Source organism: Raphanus sativus, unplaced genomic scaffold, assembly GCF_000801105.2.
Source record: "Raphanus sativus cultivar WK10039 unplaced genomic scaffold, ASM80110v3 Scaffold0778, whole genome shotgun sequence".
Lineage (NCBI taxonomy): Eukaryota > Viridiplantae > Streptophyta > Magnoliopsida > Brassicales > Brassicaceae > Raphanus > Raphanus sativus.
The window spans coordinates 22,248-30,537 of NW_026616094.1; the positions used below are offsets into that span (position 1 = coordinate 22,248).

The 8,290-nt window shown below is 50.1% G+C and overlaps 1 non-coding gene and 1 pseudogene across 1 annotated transcript; both read left to right on the forward strand.

Moving 5' to 3' along the window:
• The first annotated feature begins 2,050 nt into the window (after nucleotides 1-2,050).
• Nucleotides 2,051-2,169, forward strand: LOC130503052 (5S ribosomal RNA; annotated as a pseudogene).
• Nucleotides 2,170-2,552: 383 nt separating this feature from the next.
• Nucleotides 2,553-2,671, forward strand: LOC130503048 (5S ribosomal RNA). The gene has a single exon (XR_008940618.1). It is a non-coding gene; the product is annotated as a 5S ribosomal RNA (ribosomal RNA).
• Nucleotides 2,672-8,290: the final 5,619 nt, after the last annotated feature.

The window sequence follows — 8,290 nt, forward strand, 5'->3', positions numbered from 1 at the left end:
GTAAGTACTTGGACTGGTTGGATCATGGAATCCATGTTCGGGTCTTACAAGTTGGTATCAGAGCATGCTTGATTCTAGACTGTTGGGTTAGGGGCAGGTCATCACACATCCGGCTGGGTCTCTTGACAATGTTTAGTTTTGCTTATCTTAAGGTTGTTTGAAGTTTGCAAAGTTTTAATCAAGACTAACATTTGGATTGTGTTTGGTTTTGATGTGTCCTAAGGGAACTAAGAAGCGGACTCGTAAGGCTAAGGATGGGGCTGGGCGTCTGGTGCTGGAGATGCATCAGTACCTAACCCAAGTGTGGTGCTGTCAGTTCCTCCTACGGGTCGGACAGGAGACGCCATCCTGACTGAAACCCAAGTTAACCAAACTGAGGTTCAGCTGGATGGAGTGGATGGTCAGCTGAATGAGGCCGGAAGGCAACTGGAGGGAGCTGGAAGCCAGCTAGGTGCAGCTAGTGGGCAGCACAGGAATGATCAGGATGGAGAGGCTGAGTCCTTAGAGATTGGTCACCGAGCTGATCCAAACATCATGGCTGATGGACGGACTGGTCCGGGTGATCAAGGGACTGAACCCTCCATGCAGGAGATACTGGCTGCCATTAGGCTAATGGGTAGTCAGATGGTAGCCATGACTCAGGTACTCACACCAGTGGTAAACTCATCCGTGGGTCAAGCCACACAAGCTCAAGTGAGAGCTGGTGGAAGTGGTGGAGCTGGTGGTCGAGTGTTACCAGTAGCTGAAGTGATTGAGCTGGATCCACCATCTGGATCAGCTAAGAAAGTGGACTACCTGAAGGTCCTAGAGCACATATCTCGCCTAGGGACAAAGCACTTTGCTGGAAGTGTTGACCCCATGGAGGCGGATGAATGGAGAGACCGGTTGGTTAGAAACTTCAAGTCAACCCGGTGCCCTGAGGAGTACCAAAGGGACATTGCAGTGCACTTCCTGGAGGGTGATGCACACAACTGGTGGATAGCTTTGGACAAACGTACCAATGGTTCCATTGAGCGCTTTGCAGACTTTGAAGTGGAGTTCAACCACAAGTACTTCCCAGCTGAATCATGGGACCGTTTGGAGGCTAAGTTCTTGGACTTGGTTCAAGGGCGTAGGGCGGTCAGAGAGTATGAGGAAGAGTTCAACAGGCTCAGGCGCTTTGTGGGAAGGGAGTTGGAGGATGAGGCAGTACAGGTCCGAAGGTTCATCCGCGGCCTTAGGCCTGAACTCAAGACCTACTGCTCAGTCCGGACCTTCTCCAATGTGACTGAACTGGTTGAAAGGATGGCTATGCTGGAGACTAACCTTGCAGAAGAGGCTAAGCACAAAGTGAAGAGTGTGGTGGTGGCTCCTGGGCAAAGTGGTGACCGGAAGAGAAAGAGGGACCAGGCTGAAGAGGGTAAAACCTCAAGTGGTAAGCCTGTGTGCTCTAAGTGTGGTAGAAACCACTATGGTGAGTGCTGGAGAGCCATGGGCGCTTGCACTCGTTGTGGTAAGATGGGACACTTTGCTCGAGAGTGCCCAAATGTGGGAAGTGACCGGACTTGCCATACATGTGGTCTTAAGGGTCATCTCAAGAAGGACTGTCCAAGACAAGCGGATGGACAGAACAAGAACAGGAGTGGGGGTAGCAGGCCGGATCAGAACCGGGGTCAGACCTCAACTCCAAGGGTTTATGAGCTGTCCAAAGATGTGGAAGAGGCAGGGCCATTCAAAGCAATCACTGGTAAATTCTAAAAATTCATTTCTTTTTATTTTAGAACTATGCATGGTACGGAACCTAGAATGGTTAGGAACTTAGATGGGACCTTATGTGGCAATTTTTCGAGCCCAGATTCAGCCGTTTAGAGTCTCAAACAGGCTGTCGAATGTTACCGGCCGTGATTGAGATGCGATTCGCTGTTTCCGGGTGTTTTTTGCAGTTTCCTACATCTATATACATACATTTTGATTCATGAAAAAATTTAAAAAAAAATCAGGTGGGCCCCACACAAATCTACTCGGACTCTCGGATTAAAAGGATATATGAAATTGCGAGTCATGTATTAACGGGTGCGATCATACATGCACTAACGCACCGGATCCCATCAGAACTCTGCAGTTAAGCGTGCTTGGGCGAGAGTAGTGCTAGGATAGGTGACCTCCCGGGAAGTTCTCGTGGTTCACACCTTTTTATTTTTCATTTTTCAATTTACAACGAGTCTAATATTGAAAATCCCGTAACTTTTGAACCATGTTGAACTACGACGCCCATAGCACAATTTCGGAAAGCCCTAGAAACCATAAAGGTCAGTGAATGGTTGTCGCGTTTTTTCGAGGCCAAATTCAATCGTTTTGACACTCAAACGGGCTGCTGAACTTTGGTGGCCGTATAAAACCTGCTATGCGGTCTTTCCGAGTGTTGTTTTTTACTTGTTGATGTGTTCTACATCATTAACGATGCACTTTCCGCTAGACAAAACTACCAACCAATCATGTGGGTCCCACGTCCATCCAGTCAAAATATTCGAACAATAAGGATATATGGAATCGCGAGTCATGCATGTACTAACGGGTTCGTTCATACCAGCACTAATGCACCGGATCCCATCAAAACTCCGCAGTTAAGCGTGCTTGGGCGAGAGTAGTACTAAGATAGGTGACCTCTCAAGAAGTCCTCGTGTTGCACACCTTTTTATTTTTCATTTTTCAATCTAATACGAGTCTAATATTAAAACCCCAGTAAGTTTTTAACCGTGTGGAACTAGGACGCCCATAGAACAATTTTGGAATGCCCCAGAAACCGTGAAGGTTGTGGGAACCGAAATTCGCACTGTCGATTTTAGTTAAGTTAATACGTAGGAAAACTAAATTGACCTAGTTTTCCCCGAGGATCCCGGCTATCTGCTGGGCCACGCACGACAGAGTTAAGACAAATCTAATTTGAGAATAAATGCGGAAAATAAATAGAGCAAAAAGAAAGAATCTTATTTCCGAATCTGCGGAGAGCGTTTGGACAACAGGTCGAGATCTCGGCTGTAAGAGCTGTCGATCCTCGCTAGTCTTGAATCCTAGATCTAACCTAGTTGAGTCGCAGCTCGCTAAAAAAGGAAATAAGCGCCTAAGTTCTAAGTTGCTCTGGGGTGGTTTCTTTCTTCTGATTTCGGATCCCCCTTCCTCTGCTCCTAGCATTGCTTATATACTCCCATAGGACGGTCTATCGTTGATGGGCTGAGTCTGCCGTGGGCTGGACTTTTTCCATTTTCGTCGGTTTTCGTGCTTATCGGGAAAGTTGACATTTATCTTTTCGGAAAGTTGACATTTAACTTTTTGGAAGTTTAACATTTATCTTGTCAGGCGAAGATAATTGTAAACCGTCGTATCTATCTTTTTAGAAAATCGTAAACTGGTTGTCCGATCGGAGTTGATCCCTTTCGGGCCGTATTCCGATCTTCCGCTGTTTTTCTATGACTTCTCTAAAAGGATGCTCCTACTTGGATGTCAAGTCTTTCGGAAGATCTTCGATCCATTGCTAAGGTGAATGGTGTTGTAAGATAACCATCACCGTTCTATACGAAGTCTTCCTGTCCGTTGACGTCTTAGGGGTTTTTAGAAATCCCGGAACAGAAAAAGGAGTTTTACTTGCAAGGACTCGGAAAGTCGCGAAACACGGATTTCTGGCGACCCGGAGGTTTGGAATTTACGCACGAGGACTAGCCGTCCGACGACCCGAGCCAGCACGGGGCTAGCCGCCCGGCGACCACGGCCGGCACGGGCGCTAGCCGCCGGCGGCCACGGCCAGCACGGGGCTAGCCGCCCGGCGGCCACGGCCAGCACGGGCGCTAGCCGCCGGCGGCCACGGCCAGCACGGGGCTAGCCGCCCGGCGGCCACGGCCAGCACGGGCGCTAGCCGCCGGCGGCCACGGCCAGCACGGGGCTAGCCGCCCGGCGGCCACGGCCAGCACGGGCGCTAGCCGCCGGCGGCCACGGCCAGCACGGGGCTTAGCCGCCCGGCGGCCACGGCCAGCACGGGCGCTAGCCGCCGGCGGCCACGGCCAGCACGGGGCTAGCCGCCCGGCGGCCACGGCCACGCTCGTGTTGGCTGCTCGGTTCCTTTGGCGTGTTCGTGTTTCTTGCGTTTTTAGTTTTCCGTAGGTTTTTCCTTGTGTAGAAAATGTTTCTAGCAGTTGATTTCGAGACGATGAATCTCGAACTTAATTTTCTTAAGGTTTCTCGATTAACAATTAGTCTCTCGAGGTTGCTTTTAACATTTTTCATGTTTGTCCGAGACTTTCGGACATCGATTTCGTCTTGACCGATTTTGACCCCAACAGTTAGCCCCCCAGCTAGCTAGGAGCCGTAGGGTTCGTAGGTCCTAGCTTGCGGTATGGTTCATGAGGAAAGTATGGAGACGAAATCGTGCCGAAGGTCGGGGTGAATAGTAAAAATTTTGCCTATAAAGACTTGTGAATTCTTTACCATTCTTACTTCACCCAAGATTCTCAAGTTAATCTCTCTCTTGCAAATTCTCTCTCTGCTTTTAAGAAAAGAATGACTTCAAGATCGAAAATCTCGAGGAGGCAGTCTCACTCGTCCTCGGATAGTTTTCACGCTGAGGAAGAGAATCCGAAGCCCGAGGTTTCGGAGATCAACAGGAACGCGTACTGCGATGCTGTCTTTGGCACTGATGCTCCCCTTCCCGTGATCCCGATTCCCCGGCGACCTCTGAAGGCGCGTGGAGAAATCGACTCACCGAGCGAAGTATCCCCCGAGTATCTTGAAACTCTGCGAGAGTACTATGGAGTTCCGGAGGGAGTCGTGTTCCGCATTCCCCGCGGGAATGAGAGTTCGGAGCATCCTCCGGAGGGTTATTTTACTTGTTACGAGGCGTTCTTGACGCAATGTCGATTGTGGTTCCCAATCCCTGGGGTCATCGTTCAGGCCCTTGACCGTTTCGGAATCTCAATCAGCCAGCTGAACGTGTCAGCTTTGGAGAGCTGGCTCGGCGTTGTGATTCTGAGTTACGGAACTCCAACGTAGGGATAGATCTTAGCCCTGCCGATTTCGAGGGGTTATGGAACTCCAAGGCGACGAGTATCAATGGAGTTTACTCCATGAAGGCGAGGACCAATTTTTCGGTGATCAATGGAGTCACCTCGCATGCCAAGGATTATATCGATCGTTTCTTTTTTGTGAGGATAGACAGAGAGTCTGTTGAGGAAGGCTTTCTCCACCTATTCCCGACGGACTGGTTGTACCAGCGAGGTAAAAATTACTGCATTCCCTCTTTTAACATTCGAAAGGCGAATATCGAACGTGTTGGTTTTTTTTTTTTTTTTTTTTTTAGAGAACAGGTGTCTCGCGCATGTTCCTTCCGATCTTGCGGTCAGGAGGGATCTTTTTAGGTCGAGGCCTTGTTCCTGGAACTCCTTCACTCTCGACCGGATTCGAGGGGCTGTCGCGCTTCTCCGATCGCGAGGTGGTACACGTCCTTGCGTCAACGATAGGTCCTACGTTTTTGCCCCTTTAAGGCAGAGGCGGAGACCTCGTAAAGATAAAGGGATCGCTTTTGAGGCCTTGTCGGGAGATGGCGCGACGCCGAGATACGACCCTGGCTTTAACTCAGAGAGTCGGGATGTTCCTCCCCCGGGTGACTTCTTTGACGAACTTCCTCCGGCGTTTTCCCGTGACGAGTCTTTGGACAACGGGAAAGGGATAAAGTGACTGCGGAGGGTGCTCGCTGGTCAACGAGGTTTGTTCTTGAAACTCGAGTAACTTCTCTTCTCTTTTTGTTTGACCTAGGCTTCTTTGCAGGCCGTGAGAGTTTGGAATGCATCGATTGATGGGAGTTTCCGCACCGCCCGGTTGGCCCGTTTCAAAGCGGAGGAAACGGCAAGGGAGTTTGCTAATTATCGATTGGAGATGGAGGAGCAAAATCGCCGGCAAGCCAAAATCCAGGCTCGAGCCCTTGTTCGCGCGGAGAGGAGCGGACGGAGAAGAGCTGCCGCCGAGATGAACCGAAGGGCTGAAATTTTTTCTACTGAGTTCGAAGCATACAAAGATGCTCAGGACTTTGTAGGTGATTTTCGCGAGTGCCGTGGTTCGGTCGGTACCCTCGGCAAGATGCAACGTGGGAACTTCTCTCTTTCCGGCGAACTTGCACGATGGATGGCTCGATGAGGATATGTGCCAACGCCGAATCCTTTGTTCCTCCGATTGAAGGAAGAATTCGAGAACTGTGGAATCCTATCCAGGTCTCGGAGGATACGGCGGATGTAGGCGAGGACCCAAACGTGGGCGACGGGGATGAGGAGGTTGATCAGCCCGACTCTTCGTTCGGAATATCTCTAACCGACTGCTATGAATTTGATTATAACTTATGATTGGCCAAGTGTGGCCGCGTTTGTATGTATGTGTTGCCGACCCTTAGGAGGTCGCGTGACTTTATGTTTTTCGGATCAGCCGTTGGTGGCTTCGGATCCCTGTTATAAATGTTTTTATGAAATCTGCGTTTTGATTTATACTTTCGTCAGTGTAGGAGGGTTTGAATACGTAGATCGTGAATCTCGCTGGTGCCGTTTGCGCTCTTCTGTCTACGCTGGCGGCGATAGGCCCGAGTCTGGTCCTCAGCCAGCCTTTCTTGCTCTGACAGTAGAGGTTCTTCTTCCTCTTCTTCATGGGCTTTTCGAAGGCTGCCGCCAGTCGAGCTGACTGACTTCGGGTCCTTCGGTGGTGGATTTCGGCGTCTTCGTCGGACGGATCCGATTGATCGCTGACATCCAGATTGATTCTTTCGACGTCGTCTCCTTCGTTGTCCCTTGCGGGAGGTGGAAGGTTTGCCCGTCGTTTTCTTCTGCCCCGTCGGAGTGGTATCGTCAGGGACGAGTTCGGGATTTTCTCGGGCATCTTTTTCTTGGTCTTCGGAAGGTCGAAGTCCAGCCTCCTGACACGCCTCACCTTGGTGGCTCCGCGCGGGAGTTTGCTTTTCGCTGTTAAGGTATTAACCTGTTTAGCGAGTGAGCCTTAGTTTCTCCTGTTCTTCCGACCGTTTCTCTGGCGGTGGCGAACAGTTCCTTCATCTGGTCCAGCATCGCGGGTGTTTTGCCTCGGCAGTGAACCGTCGATACGTTTCTGTCAGGAGTCTTTCAGCGTTTGACATCGACGGCTGGTCCGTCGTGTGTTTGCTTGTCTTTTTCCGCGTCGACAGACATGCTTAACCGGCGTGCGTAGTTGCGAGAAAGATAAGCCGTGAATCCCCCTCCTTCTAGCGCCAAACTGTGGGAACCGAAATTCGCACTGTCGATTTTAGTTAAGTTAATACGTAAGAAAACTAAGTTGACCTAAGTTTTCCCCGAGGATCCGGCTATCTGCTGGGCCACGCACGACAGAGTTAAGAACACAATCTAATTTGAGAATAAATGCGGAAAATAAATAGAGCAAAAAGAAAGAATCTTATTTCCGAATCTGCGGAGAGCGTTTGGACAACAGTCGAGATCTCGGCTGTAAGAGCTGTCGATCCTCGGCTAGTCTTGAATCCTAGATCTAACCTAGTTGAGTCGCAGCTCGCTAAAAAAGGAATAAGCGCCTAAGTTCTAAGTTGCTCTGGGGTGGTTTTCTTTCTTCTGATTTCGGATCCCCCTTCCTCTGCTCCTAGCATTGCTTATATACTCCCATAGGACGGTCTATCGTTGATGGGCTGAGTCTGCCGTGGGCTGGACTTTTTCCATTTTTCGTCGGTTTTCGTGCTATATCGGGAAAGTTGACATTTATCTTTTCGGAAAGTTGACATTTTAACTTTTTTGGAAGTTTAACATTTATCTTGTCAGGCGAAGATAATTGTAAACCGTCGTATCTATCTTTTTAGAAAATCGTAAACTGGTTGTCGATCGGAGTTGATCCCTTTCGGGCCGTATTCCGATCTTCCGCTGTTTTTCTATGACTTCTCTAAAAGGATGCTCCTACTTTGGATGTCAAGTCTTTCGGAAGATCTTCGATCCATTTGCTAAGGTGAATGGTGTTGTAAGATAACCATCACGTTCTATACGAAGTCTTCCTGTCCGTTGACGTCTTAGGGGTTTTTTAGAAATCCCGGAACAGAAAAGGAGTTTTACTTGCAAGGACTCGGAAGTCGCGAAACACGGATTCTGGCGACCCCGGAGGTTTGGAATTTACGCACGAGGACTAGCCGTCCGACGACCCGAGCCAGCACGGGGCTAGCCCGCCCGGCGACCACGGCCGGCCGGGGCGCTAGCCGCCGGCGGCCACGGCCAGCACGGGGCTAAGCCGCCCGGCGGCCACGGCCAGCACGGGC